Source organism: Lasioglossum baleicum, chromosome 2, assembly GCF_051020765.1.
Source record: "Lasioglossum baleicum chromosome 2, iyLasBale1, whole genome shotgun sequence".
In the NCBI taxonomy this organism is placed as follows: Eukaryota; Metazoa; Arthropoda; class Insecta; order Hymenoptera; family Halictidae; genus Lasioglossum; species Lasioglossum baleicum.
In genome coordinates, this window is record NC_134930.1 from 7,283,176 (window position 1) to 7,298,618 (window position 15,443).

The window sequence follows — 15,443 nt, forward strand, 5'->3', positions numbered from 1 at the left end:
ACGAAACCGGTGAGTCCCATCTCGGCCTCATGGCTAAGAAGGTAGTGTATACCTGTTCGCGGACGACACCGATCAGTCCCATCTCGGCCTCATGGCTAAGAAGGTAGTGTATACCAGTTCCAGACGACACCGGTGAGTCCCATCTCGGCCTCATGGCTAAGAAGGTAGTGTATACCAGTTCGGGGACGAAACCGGTGAGTCCCATCTCGACCTCATGGCTAAGAAGGTAGTGTATACCTGTTCGCGGACGACACTGATCAGTCCCATCTCGGCCTCATGGCTAAGAAGGTAGTGTATACCAGTTCCGGACGACACCGGTGAGTCCCTTCTCGGCCTCATGGCTAAGAAGTTAGTGTATACCTGTTCGCGGACGACACCGATCAGTCCCATCTCGGCCTCATGGCTAATAAGGTAGTGTATACCAGTTCGTGGACGAAACCGGTGAGTCCCACCTCGGCCTCATGGCTAAGAAGGTAGTGTATACCAGTTCCGGACGACACCGGTAAGTCCCTCCTCGGCCTCATGGCTAAGAAGGTAGTGTATACCAGTTCGGGGACGAAACCGGTGAGTCCCACCTCGGCCTCATGGCTAAGAAGGTAGTGTATACCTCTTCGCGGACGACACCGATCAGTCCCATCTCGGCCTCATGGCTAAGAAGGTAGTGTATACCTGTACGCGGACGACACCGATCAGTCCTATCTCGGCCACATGGCTAAGAAGGTAGTGTATACCTGTTCGCGGACGACACTGATCAGTCCCATCTCGGCCTCATGGCTAAGAAGGTAGTGTGTACCTGTTCGCGGACGACACCGATCAGTCCCATCTCGGCTTCATGGCTAAGAAGGTAGTGTTTATCCAGTTCCGGACGACACCGGTAAGTCCCTTCTCGGCCTCATGGCTAAGACGGTAGTGTATACCAGTTCCGGACGACACCGGTGAGTCCCTTCTCGGCCTCATGGCTAAGTAGGTAGTGTATACCAGTTCGCGGACGACACCGATCAGTCCCATCTCGGCCTCATGGCTAAGAAGGTAGTGTATACCAGTTCGCGGACGAAACCGGTGAGTCCCATCTCGGCCTCATGGCTAAGAAGGTAGTGTATACCTGTTCGCGGACGACACCGATCAGTCCCATCTCGGCCTCATGGCTAAGAAGGTAGTGTATACCAGTTCCGGACGACACCGGTAAGTCCCTTCTCGGCCTCATGGCTAAGAAGGTAGTGTATACCAGTTCCGGACGACACCGGTGAGTCCCTTCTCGGCCTCATGGCTAAGTAGGTAGTGTATACCAGTTCGCGGACGACACCGATCAGTCCCATCTCGGCCTCATGGCTAAGAAGGTAGTGTATACCAGTTCGGGGACGAAACCGGTGAGTCCCATCTCGGCCTCATGGCTAAGAAGGTAGTGTATACCTGTTCGCGGACGACACCGATCAGTCCCATCTCGGCCTCATAGCTAAGAAGGTAGTGTATACCAGTTCCGGACGACACCGGTGAGTCCCATCTCGGCCTCATGGCTAAGAAGGTAGTGTATACCAGTTCCGGACGACACCGGTAAGTCCCTTCTCGGCCTCATGGCTAAGAAGGTAGTGTATACCAGTTCCGGACGACATCGGTGAGTCCCTTCTCGGCCTCATGACTAAGTAGGTAGTGTATACCAGTTCGCGGACGACACCGATCAGTCCCATCTCGGCCTCATGGCTAAGAAGGTTGTGTATACCAGTTCGAGGACGAAACCGGTGAGTCCCATCTCGGCCTCATGGCTAAGAAGGTAGTGTATACCTGTTCGCGGACGACACCGATCAGTCCCATCTCGGCCTCATGGCTAAGAAGGTAGTGTATACCAGTTCCAGACGACACCGGTGAGTCCCATCTCGGCCTCATGACTAAGAAGGTAGTGTATACCAGTTCGGGGACGAAACCGGTGAGTCCCATCTCGGCCTCATGGCTAAGAAGGTAGTGTATACCTGTTCGCGGACGACACCGATCAGTCCCATCTCGGCCTCATGGCTAAGATGGTAGTGTATACCAGTTCCGGACGACACCGGTAAGTCCCTTCTCGACCTCATGGCTAAGAAGGTAGTGTATACCAGTTCCGGACGACACCGGTGAGTCCCTTCTCGGCCTCATGGCTAAGTAGGTAGTGTATACCAGTTCGCGGACGACACCGATCAGTCCCATCTCGGCCTCATGGCTAAGAAGGTAGTGTGTACCTGTTCGCGGACGACACCGATCAGTCCCATCTCGGCCTCATGGCTAAGAAGGTTGTGTATACCAGTTCGAGGACGAAACCGGTGAGTCCCATCTCGGCCTCATGGCTAAGAAGGTAGTGTATACCTGTTCGCGGACGACACCGATCAGTCCCATCTCGGCCTCATGGCTAAGAAGGTAGTGTATACCAGTTCCAGACGACACCGGTGAGTCCCATCTCGGCCTCATGGCTAAGAAGGTAGTGTATACCAGTTCGGGGACGAAACCGGTGAGTCCCATCTCGACCTCATGGCTAAGAAGGTAGTGTATACCAGTTCCGGACGACACCGGTGAGTCCCATCTCGACCTCATGGCTAAGAAGGTAGTGTATACCAGTTCCGGACGACACCGGTGAGTCCCGTCTCGGCCTCATGGCTAAGTAGGTAGTGTATACCAGTTCGCGGACGACACCGATCAGTCCCATCTCGGCCTCATGGCTAAGAAGGTAGTGTGTACCTGTACGCGGACGACACCGATCAGTCCCATCTCGGCCACATGGCTAAGAAGGTAGTGTATACCTGTTCGCGGACGACACTGATCAGTCCCAGCTCGGCCTCATGGCTAAGAAGGTAGTGTATACCAGTTCCGGACGACACCGGTGAGTCCCTTCTCGGCCTCATGGCTAAGAAGTTAGTGTATACCTGTTCGCGGACGACACCGATCAGTCCCATCTCGGCCTCATGGCTAAGAAGGTAGTGTATACCAGATCCGGACGACACCGGTGAGTCCCATCTCGGCCTCATGGCTAAGAAGGTAGTGTATACCAGTTCCGGACGACACCGGTAAGTCCCTTCTCGGCCTCATGGCTAAGAAGGTAGTGTATACCAGTTCCGGACGACATCGGTGAGTCCCTTCTCGGCCTCATGGCTAAGTAGGTAGTGTATACCAGTTCGCGGACGACACCGATCAGTCCCTTCTCGGCCTTATGGCTAAGAAGGTAGTGTATACCAGTTCGCGGACGACACCGATCAGTCCCATCTTGGCCTCATGGCTAAGAAGGTAGTGTATACCTGTTCGCGGACGACACCGATCAGTCCCATCTCGGCCTCATGGCTAAGAAGGTAGTGTATACCAGTTCCAAACGACACCGGTGAGTCCCATCTCGGCCTCATGACTAAGAAGGTAGTGTATACCAGTTCGCGGACGACACCGATCAGTCCCATCTCGGCCTCATGGCTAAGAAGGTAGTGTGTACCTGTTCGCGGACGACACCGATCAGTCCCATCTCGGCCTCATGGCTAAGATGGTAGTGTATACCAGTTCCGGACGACACCGGTAAGTCCCTTCTCGGCCTCATGGCTAAGAAGGTAGTGTATACCAGTTCCGGACGACACCGGTGAGTCCCTTCTCGGCCTCATGGCTAAGTAGGTAGTGTATACCAGTTCGCGGACGACACCGATCAGTCCCATCTCGGCCTCATGGCTAAGAAAGTAGTGTGTACCTGTTCGCGGACGACACCGATCAGTCCCATCTCGGCCTCATGGCTAAGAAGGTTGTGTATACCAGTTCGAGGACGAAACCGGTGAGTCCCATCTCGGCCTCATGGCTAAGAAGGTAGTGTATACCTGTTCGCGGACGACACCGATCAGTCCCATCTCGGCCTCATGGCTAAGAAGGTAGTGTATACCAGTTCCGGACGACACCGGTGAGTCCCATCTCGGCCTCATGGCTAAGAAGGTAGTGTATACCTGTTCGCGGACGACACCGATCAGTCCCATCTCGGCCTCATGGCTAAGAAGGTAGTGTATACCAGTTCCGGACGACACCGGTAAGTCCCTTCTCGGCCTCATGGCTAAGAAGGTAGTGTATACCAGTTCGAGGACGAAACCGGTGAGTCCCATCTCGGCCTCATGGCTAAGAAGGTAGTGTATACCTGTTCGCGGACGACACCGATCAGTCGCATCTCGGCCTCATGGCTAAGAAGGTAGTGTATACCTGTACGCGGACGACACCGATCAGTCCCATCTCGGCCACATGGCTAAGAAGGTAGTGTATACCTGCTCGCGGACGACACCGATCAGTCCCATCTCGGCCTCATGGCTAAGAAGGTAGTGTATACCAGTTCCGGACGACACCGGTGAGTCCCTTCTCGGCCTCATGGCTAAGAAGGTAGTGTATACCAGTTCCAGACGACACCGGTGAGTCCCTTCTCGGCCTCATGGCTAAGTAGGTAGTGTATACCAGTTCGGGGACGAAACCGGTGAGTCCCATCTCGGCCTCATGGCTAAGAAGGTAGTGTATACCTGTTCGCGGACGACATCGATCAGTCCCATCTCGGCCTCATGGCGAAGAAGGTAGTGTATACCAGTTCGCGGACGACACCGATCAGTCCCATCTTGGCCTCATGGCTAAGAAGGTGGTGTATACCAGTTCGGGGACGAAACCGGTGAGTCCCATCCCGGCCTCATGGCTAAGAGGGTAGTGTATAGCTGTTCGCGGACGACACCGATCAGTCCCATCTCGGCCTCATGGCTAAGAAGGTAGTGTATACCAGTTCCGGACGACACCGGTAAGTCCCTTCTCGGCCTCATGGCTAAGAAGGTAGTGTATACCAGTTCGGGGACGAAACCGGTGAGTCCCATCTCGGCCTCATGGCTAAGAAGTTAGTGTATACCTGTTCGCGGACGACACCGATCAGTCCCATCTCGGCCTCATGGCTAATAAGGTAGTGTATACCAGTTCGTGGACGAAACCGGTGAGTCCCACCTCGGCCTCATGGCTAAGAAGGTAGTGTATACTAGTTCCGGACGACACCGGTAAGTCCCTCCTCGGCCTCATGGCTAAGAAGGTAGTGTATACCAGTTCGGGGACGAAACCGGTGAGTCCCACCTCGGCCTCATGGCTAAGAAGGTAGTGTATACCTGTTCGCGGACGACACCGATCAGTCCCATCTCGGCCTCATGGCTAAGAAGGTAGTGTATACCAGTTCCGGACGACACCGGTGAGTCCCTTCTCGGCCTCATGGCTAAGAAGTTAGTGTATACCTGTTCGCGGACGACACCGATCAGTCCCATCTCGGCCTCATGGCTAATAAGGTAGTGTATACCAGTTCGTGGACGAAACCGGTGAGTCCCACCTCGGCCTCATGGCTAAGAAGGTAGTGTATACCAGTTCCGGACGACACCGGTAAGTCCCTCCTCGGCCTCATGGCTAAGAAGGTAGTGTATACCAGTTCGGGGACGAAACCGGTGAGTCCCACCTCGGCCTCATGGCTAAGAAGGTAGTGTATACCTCTTCGCGGACGACACCGATCAGTCCCATCTCGGCCTCATGGCTAAGAAGGTAGTGTATACCTGTACGCGGACGACACCGATCAGTCCCATCTCGGCCACATGGCTAAGAAGGTAGTGTATACCTGTTCGCGGACGACACTGATCAGTCCCATCTCGGCCTCATGGCTAAGAAGGTAGTGTATACCAGTTCCGGACGACACCGGTGAGTCCCTTCTCGGCCTCATGGCTAAGAAGTTAGTGTATACCTGTTCGCGGACGACACCGATCAGTCCCATCTCGGCCTCATAGCTAAGAAGGTAGTGTATACCAGTTCCGGACGACACCGGTGAGTCCCATCTCGGCCTCATGGCTAAGACGGTAGTGTATACCAGTTCCGGACGACACCGGTAAGTCCCTTCTCGGCCTCATGGCTAAGAAGGTAGTGTATACCAGTTCCGGACGACATCGGTGAGTCCCTTCTCGGCCTCATGGCTAAGTAGGTAGTGTATACCAGTTCGCGGACGACACCGATCAGTCCCATCTCGGCCTCATGGCTAAGAAGGTTGTGTATACCAGTTCGAGGACGAAACCGGTGAGTCCCATCTCGGCCTCATGGCTAAGAAGGTAGTGTATACCTGTTCGCGGACGACACCGATCGGTCCCATCTCGGCCTCATGGCTAAGAAGGTAGTGTATACCAGTTCCGGACGACACCGGTGAGTCCCATCTCGACCTCATGGCTAAGAAGGTAGTGTATACCAGTTCCGGACGACACCGGTGAGTCCCATCTCGGCCTCATGACTAAGAAGGTAGTGTATACCAGTTCGGGGACGAAACCGGTGAGTCCCATCTCGACCTCATGGCTAAGAAGGTAGTGTATACCAGTTCCGGACGACACCGGTGAGTCCCTTCTCGGCCTCATGGCTAAGTAGGTAGTGTATACCAGTTCGCGGACGACACCGATCAGTCCCATCTCGGCCTCATGGCTAAGAAGGTAGTGTGTACCTGTTCGCGGACGACACCGATCAGTCCCATCTCGGCTTCATGGCTAAGAAGGTAGTGTTTATCCAGTTCCGGACGACACCGGTAAGTCCCTTCTCGGCCTCATGGCTAAGACGGTAGTGTATACCAGTTCCGGACGACACCGGTGAGTCCCTTCTCGGCCTCATGGCTAAGTAGGTAGTGTATACCAGTTCGCGGACGACACCGATCAGTCCCATCTCGGCCTCATGGCTAAGAAGGTAGTGTATACCAGTTCGCGGACGAAACCGGTGAGTCCCATCTCGGCCTCATGGCTAAGAAGGTAGTGTATACCTGTTCGCGGACGACACCGATCAGTCCCATCTCGGCCTCATGGCTAAGAAGGTAGTGTATACCAGTTCCGGACGACACCGGTAAGTCCCTTCTCGGCCTCATGGCTAAGAAGGTAGTGTATACCAGTTCCGGACGACACCGGTGAGTCCCTTCTCGGCCTCATGGCTAAGTAGGTAGTGTATACCAGTTCGCGGACGACACCGATCAGTCCCATCTCGGCCTCATGGCTAAGAAGGTAGTGTATACCAGTTCGGGGACGAAACCGGTGAGTCCCATCTCGGCCTCATGGCTAAGAAGGTAGTGTATACCTGTTCGCGGACGACACCGATCAGTCCCATCTCGGCCTCATAGCTAAGAAGGTAGTGTATACCAGTTCCGGACGACACCGGTGAGTCCCATCTCGGCCTCATGGCTAAGAAGGTAGTGTATACCAGTTCCGGACGACACCGGTAAGTCCCTTCTCGGCCTCATGGCTAAGAAGGTAGTGTATACCAGTTCCGGACGACATCGGTGAGTCCCTTCTCGGCCTCATGACTAAGTAGGTAGTGTATACCAGTTCGCGGACGACACCGATCAGTCCCATCTCGGCCTCATGGCTAAGAAGGTTGTGTATACCAGTTCGAGGACGAAACCGGTGAGTCCCATCTCGGCCTCATGGCTAAGAAGGTAGTGTATACCTGTTCGCGGACGACACCGATCAGTCCCATCTCGGCCTCATGGCTAAGAAGGTAGTGTATACCAGTTCCAGACGACACCGGTGAGTCCCATCTCGGCCTCATGACTAAGAAGGTAGTGTATACCAGTTCGGGGACGAAACCGGTGAGTCCCATCTCGGCCTCATGGCTAAGAAGGTAGTGTATACCTGTTCGCGGACGACACCGATCAGTCCCATCTCGGCCTCATGGCTAAGATGGTAGTGTATACCAGTTCCGGACGACACCGGTAAGTCCCTTCTCGACCTCATGGCTAAGAAGGTAGTGTATACCAGTTCCGGACGACACCGGTGAGTCCCTTCTCGGCCTCATGGCTAAGTAGGTAGTGTATACCAGTTCGCGGACGACACCGATCAGTCCCATCTCGGCCTCATGGCTAAGAAGGTAGTGTGTACCTGTTCGCGGACGACACCGATCAGTCCCATCTCGGCCTCATGGCTAAGAAGGTTGTGTATACCAGTTCGAGGACGAAACCGGTGAGTCCCATCTCGGCCTCATGGCTAAGAAGGTAGTGTATACCTGTTCGCGGACGACACCGATCAGTCCCATCTCGGCCTCATGGCTAAGAAGGTAGTGTATACCAGTTCCAGACGACACCGGTGAGTCCCATCTCGGCCTCATGGCTAAGAAGGTAGTGTATACCAGTTCGGGGACGAAACCGGTGAGTCCCATCTCGACCTCATGGCTAAGAAGGTAGTGTATACCAGTTCCGGACGACACCGGTGAGTCCCATCTCGACCTCATGGCTAAGAAGGTAGTGTATACCAGTTCCGGACGACACCGGTGAGTCCCGTCTCGGCCTCATGGCTAAGTAGGTAGTGTATACCAGTTCGCGGACGACACCGATCAGTCCCATCTCGGCCTCATGGCTAAGAAGGTAGTGTGTACCTGTACGCGGACGACACCGATCAGTCCCATCTCGGCCACATGGCTAAGAAGGTAGTGTATACCTGTTCGCGGACGACACTGATCAGTCCCATCTCGGCCTCATGGCTAAGAAGGTAGTGTATACCAGTTCCGGACGACACCGGTGAGTCCCTTCTCGGCCTCATGGCTAAGAAGTTAGTGTATACCTGTTCGCGGACGACACCGATCAGTCCCATCTCGGCCTCATGGCTAATAAGGTAGTGTATACCAGTTCGTGGACGAAACCGGTGAGTCCCACCTCGGCCTCATGGCTAAGAAGGTAGTGTATACCAGTTCCGGACGACACCGGTAAGTCCCTCCTCGGCCTCATGGCTAAGAAGGTAGTGTATACCAGTTCGGGGACGAAACCGGTGAGTCCCACCTCGGCCTCATGGCTAAGAAGGTAGTGTATACCTCTTCGCGGACGACACCGATCAGTCCCATCTCGGCCTCATGGCTAAGAAGGTAGTGTATACCTGTACGCGGACGACACCGATCAGTCCTATCTCGGCCACATGGCTAAGAAGGTAGTGTATACCTGTTCGCGGACGACACTGATCAGTCCCATCTCGGCCTCATGGCTAAGAAGGTAGTGTATACCAGTTCCGGACGACACCGGTGAGTCCCTTCTCGGCCTCATGGCTAAGAAGTTAGTGTATACCTGTTCGCGGACGACACCGATCAGTCCCATCTCGGCCTCATAGCTAAGAAGGTAGTGTATACCAGTTCCGGACGACACCGGTGAGTCCCATCTCGGCCTCATGGCTAAGAAGGTAGTGTATACCAGTTCCGGACGACACCGGTAAGTCCCTTCTCGGCCTCATGGCTAAGAAGGTAGTGTATACCAGTTCCGGACGACATCGGTGAGTCCCTTCTCGGCCTCATGGCTAAGTAGGTAGTGTATACCAGTTCGCGGACGACACCGATCAGTCCCATCTCGGCCTCATGGCTAAGAAGGTTGTGTATACCAGTTCGAGGACGAAACCGGTGAGTCCCATCTCGGCCTCATGGCTAAGAAGGTAGTGTATACCTGTTCGCGGACGACACCGATCAGTCCCATCTCGGCCTCATGGCTAAGAAGGTAGTGTATACCAGTTCCAGACGACACCGGTGAGTCCCATCTCGGCCTCATGACTAAGAAGGTAGTGTATACCAGTTCGGGGACGAAACCGGTGAGTCCCATCTCGGCCTCATGGCTAAGAAGGTAGTGTATACCTGTTCGCGGACGACACCGATCAGTCCCATCTCGGCCTCATGGCTAAGAAGGTAGTGTATACCAGTTCCGGACGACACCGGTGAGTCCCATCTCGACCTCATGGCTAAGAAGGTAGTGTATACCAGTTCCGGACGACACCGGTGAGTCCCTTCTCGGCCTCATGGCTAAGTAGGTAGTGTATACCAGTTCGCGGACGACACCGATCAGTCCCATCTCGGCCTCATGGCTAAGAAGGTAGTGTGTACCTGTTCGCGGACGACACCGATCAGTCCCATCTCGGCCTCATGGCTAAGATGGTAGTGTATACCAGTTCCGGACGACACCGGTAAGTCCCTTCTCGGCCTCATGGCTAAGAAGGTAGTGTATACCAGTTCCGGACGACACCGGTGAGTCCCTTCTCGGCCTCATGGCTAAGTAGGTAGTGTATACCAGTTCGCGGACGACACCGATCAGTCCCATCTCGGCCTCATGGCTAAGAAGGTAGTGTGTACCTGTTCGCGGACGACACCGATCAGTCCCATCTCGGCCTCATGGCTAAGAAGGTTGTGTATACCAGTTCGAGGACGAAACCGGTGAGTCCCATCTCGGCCTCATGGCTAAGAAGGTAGTGTATACCTGTTCGCGGACGACACCGATCAGTCCCATCTCGGCCTCATGGCTAAGAAGGTAGTGTATACCAGTTCCAGACGACACCGGTGAGTCCCATCTCGGCCTCATGGCTAAGAAGGTAGTGTATACCAGTTCGGGGACGAAACCGGTGAGTCCCATCTCGACCTCATGGCTAAGAAGGTAGTGTATACCAGTTCCGGACGACACCGGTGAGTCCCTTCTCGGCCTCATGGCTAAGTAAGTAGTGTATACCAGTTCGCGGACGACACCGATCAGTCCCATCTCGGCCTCATGGCTAAGTAGGTAGTGTATACCAGTTCGGGGACGAAACCGGTGAGTCCCATCTCGGCCTCATGGCTAAGAAGGTAGTGTATACCTGTTCGCGGACGACACCGATCGGTCCCATCTCGGCCTCATGGCTAAGAAGGTAGTGTATACCAGTTCCGGACGACACCGGTAAGTCCCTTCTCGGCCTCATGGCTAAGAAGGTAGTGTATACCAGTTCCGGACGACACCGATCAGTCCCATCTCGGCCTCATGGCTAAGAAGGTAGTGTATACCAGTTCCGGACGACACCGGTGAGTCCCATCTCGACCTCATGGCTAAGAAGGTAGTGTATACCAGTTCCGGACGACACCGGTGAGTCCCATCTCGGCCTCATGGCTAAGAAGGTAGTGTATACCAGTTCGGGGACGAAACCGGTGAGTCCCATCTCGACCTCATGGCTAAGAAGGTAGTGTATACCAGTTCCGGACGACACCGGTGAGTCCCTTCTCGGCCTCATGGCTAAGTAGGTAGTGTATACCAGTTCGCGGACGACACCGATCAGTCCCATCTCGGCCTCATGGCTAAGAAGGTAGTGTGTACCTGTTCGCGGACGACACCGATCAGTCCCATCTCGGCTTCATGGCTAAGAAGGTAGTGTTTATCCAGTTCCGGACGACACCGGTAAGTCCCTTCTCGGCCTCATGGCTAAGACGGTAGTGTATACCAGTTCCGGACGACATCGGTGAGTCCCTTCTCGGCCTCATGGCTAAGTAGGTAGTGTATACCAGTTCGCGGACGACACCGATCAGTCCCATCTCGGCCTCATGGCTAAGAAGGTAGTGTATACCAGTTCGCGGACGAAACCGGTGAGTCCCATCTCGGCCTCATGGCTAAGAAGGTAGTGTATACCTGTTCGCGGACGACACCGATCAGTCCCATCTCGGCCTCATGGCTAAGAAGGTAGTGTATACCAGTTCCGGACGACACCGGTAAGTCCCTTCTCGGCCTCATGGCTAAGAAGGTAGTGTATACCAGTTCCGGACGACACCGGTGAGTCCCTTCTCGGCCTCATGGCTAAGTAGGTAGTGTATACCAGTTCGCGGACGACACCGATCAGTCCCATCTCGGCCTCATGGCTAAGAAGGTAGTGTATACCAGTTCGGGGACGAAACCGGTGAGTCCCATCTCGGCCTCATGGCTAAGAAGGTAGTGTATACCTGTTCGCGGACGACACCGATCAGTCCCATCTCGGCCTCATAGCTAAGAAGGTAGTGTATACCAGTTCCGGACGACACCGGTGAGTCCCATCTCGGCCTCATGGCTAAGAAGGTAGTGTATACCAGTTCCGGACGACACCGGTAAGTCCCTTCTCGGCCTCATGGCTAAGAAGGTAGTGTATACCAGTTCCGGACGACATCGGTGAGTCCCTTCTCGGCCTCATGGCTAAGTAGGTAGTGTATACCAGTTCGCGGACGACACCGATCAGTCCCATCTCGGCCTCATGGCTAAGAAGGTTGTGTATACCAGTTCGAGGACGAAACCGGTGAGTCCCATCTCGGCCTCATGGCTAAGAAGGTAGTGTATACCTGTTCGCGGACGACACCGATCAGTCCCATCTCGGCCTCATGGCTAAGAAGGTAGTGTATACCAGTTCCAGACGACACCGGTGAGTCCCATCTCGGCCTCATGACTAAGAAGGTAGTGTATACCAGTTCGGGGACGAAACCGGTGAGTCCCATCTCGGCCTCATGGCTAAGAAGGTAGTGTATACCTGTTCGCGGACGACACCGATCAGTCCCATCTCGGCCTCATGGCTAAGAAGGTAGTGTATACCAGTTCCGGACGACACCGGTGAGTCCCATCTCGACCTCATGGCTAAGAAGGTAGTGTATACCAGTTCCGGACGACACCGGTGAGTCCCTTCTCGGCCTCATGGCTAAGTAGGTAGTGTATACCAGTTCGCGGACGACACCGATCAGTCCCATCTCGGCATCATGGCTAAGAAGGTAGTGTGTACCTGTTCGCGGACGACACCGATCAGTCCCATCTCGGCCTCATGGCTAAGAAGGTTGTGTATACCAGTTCGAGGACGAAACCGGTGAGTCCCATCTCGGCCTCATGGCTAAGAAGGTAGTGTATACCTGTTCGCGGACGACACCGATCAGTCCCATCTCGGCCTCATGGCTAAGAAGGTAGTGTATACCAGTTCCGGACGACACCGGTGAGTCCCATCTCGGCCTCATGGCTAAGAAGGTAGTGTATACCAGTTCGGGGACGAAACCGGTGAGTCCCATCTCGACCTCATGGCTAAGAAGGTAGTGTATACCAGTTCCGGACGACACCGGTGAGTCCCATCTCGGCCTCATGGCTAAGAAGGTAGTGTATACCAGTTCCGGACGACACCGGTAAGTCCCTTCTCGGCCTCATGGCTAAGAAGGTAGTGTATACCAGTTCCGGACGACATCGGTGAGTCCCTTCTCGGCCTCATGGCTAAGTAGGTAGTGTATACCAGTTCGCGGACGACACCGATCAGTCCCATCTCGGCCTCATGGCTAAGAAGGTTGTGTATACCAGTTCGAGGACGAAACCGGTGAGTCCCATCTCGGCCTCATGGCTAAGAAGGTAGTGTATACCTGTTCGCGGACGACACCGATCAGTCCCATCTCGGCCTCATGGCTAAGAAGGTAGTGTATACCAGTTCCAGACGACACCGGTGAGTCCCATCTCGGCCTCATGACTAAGAAGGTAGTGTATACCAGTTCGGGGACGAAACCGGTGAGTCCCATCTCGGCCTCATGGCTAAGAAGGTAGTGTATACCTGTTCGCGGACGACACCGATCAGTCCCATCTCGGCCTCATGGCTAAGAAGGTAGTGTATACCAGTTCCGGACGACACCGGTGAGTCCCATCTCGACCTCATGGCTAAGAAGGTAGTGTATACCAGTTCCGGACGACACCGGTGAGTCCCTTCTCGGCCTCATGGCTAAGTAGGTAGTGTATACCAGTTCGCGGACGACACCGATCAGTCCCATCTCGGCATCATGGCTAAGAAGGTAGTGTGTACCTGTTCGCGGACGACACCGATCAGTCCCATCTCGGCCTCATGGCTAAGAAGGTTGTGTATACCAGTTCGAGGACGAAACCGGTGAGTCCCATCTCGGCCTCATGGCTAAGAAGGTAGTGTATACCTGTTCGCGGACGACACCGATCAGTCCCATCTCGGCCTCATGGCTAAGAAGGTAGTGTATACCAGTTCCGGACGACACCGGTGAGTCCCATCTCGGCCTCATGGCTAAGAAGGTAGTGTATACCAGTTCGGGGACGAAACCGGTGAGTCCCATCTCGACCTCATGGCTAAGAAGGTAGTGTATACCAGTTCCGGACGACACCGGTGAGTCCCTTCTCGGCCTCATGGCTAAGTAGGTAGTGTATACCAGTTCGCGGACGACACCGATCAGTCCCATCTCGGCCTCATGGCTAAGAAGGTAGTGTATACCAGTTCGGGGACGAAACCGGTGAGTCCCATCTCGGCCTCATGGCTAAGAAGGTAGTGTATACCTGTTCGCGGACGACACCGATCAGTCCCATCTCGGCCTCATGGCTAAGAAGGTAGTGTATACCAGTTCCGGACGACACCGGTAAGTCCCTTCTCGGCCTCATGGCTAAGAAGGTAGTGTATACCAGTTCCGGACGACACCGATCAGTCCCATCTCGGCCTCATGGCTAAGAAGGTAGTGTATACCAGTTCCGGACGACACCGGTGAGTCCCATCTCGACCTCATGGCTAAGAAGGTAGTGTATACCAGTTCCGGACGACACCGGTGAGTCCCATCTCGGCCTCATGGCTAAGAAGGTAGTGTATACCAGTTCGGGGACGAAACCGGTGAGTCCCATCTCGACCTCATGGCTAAGAAGGTAGTGTATATCAGTTCCGGACGACACCGGTGAGTCCCTTCTCGGCCTCATGGCTAAGAAGGTAGTGTATACCAGTTCCGGACGACACCGGTGAGTCCCTTCTCGGCCTCATGGCTAAGTAGGTAGTGTATACCAGTTCGCGGACGACACCGATCAGTCCCATCTCGGCCTCATGGCTAAGAAGGTAGTGTATACCAGTTCGGGGACGAAACCGGTGAGTCCCATCTCGGCCTCATGGCTAAGAAGGTAGTGTATACCTGTTCGCGGACGACACCGATCAGTCCCATCTCGGCCTCATGGCTAAGAAGGTAGTGTATACCAGTTCCGGACGACACCGGTGAGTCCCTTCTCGGCCTCATGGCTAAGTAGGTAGTGTATACCAGTTCGCGGACGACACCGATCAGTCCCATCTCGGCCTCATGGCTAAGAAGGTAGTGTGTACCTGTTCGCGGACGACACCGATCAGTCCCATCTCGGCCTCATGGCTAAGAAGGTAGTGTATACCAGTTCGGGGACGAAACCGGTGAGTCCCATCTCGGCCTCATGGCTAAGAAGGTAGTGTATACCTGTTCGCGGACGACACCGATCAGTCCCATCTCGGCCTCATGGCTAAGAAGGTAGTGTATACCAGTTCCGGACGACACCGGTGAGTCCCATCTCGGCCTCATGGCTAAGAAGGTAGTGTATACCAGTTCGGGGACGAAACCGGTGAGTCCCATCTCGACCTCATGGCTAAGAAGGTAGTGTATACCAGTTCCGGACGACACCGGTGAGTCCCTTCTCGGCCTCATGGCTAAGTAGGTAGTGTATACCAGTTCGCGGACGACACCGATCAGTCCCATCTCGGCCTCATGGCTAAGAAGGTAGTGTATACCAGTTCGGGGACGAAACCGGTGAGTCCCATCTCGGCCTCATGGCTAAGAAGGTAGTGTATACCTGTTCGCGGACGACACCGATCAGTCCCATCTCGGCCTCATGGCTAAGAAGGTAGTGTATACCAGTTCCGGACGACACCGGTAAGTCCCTTCTCGGCCTCATGGCTAAG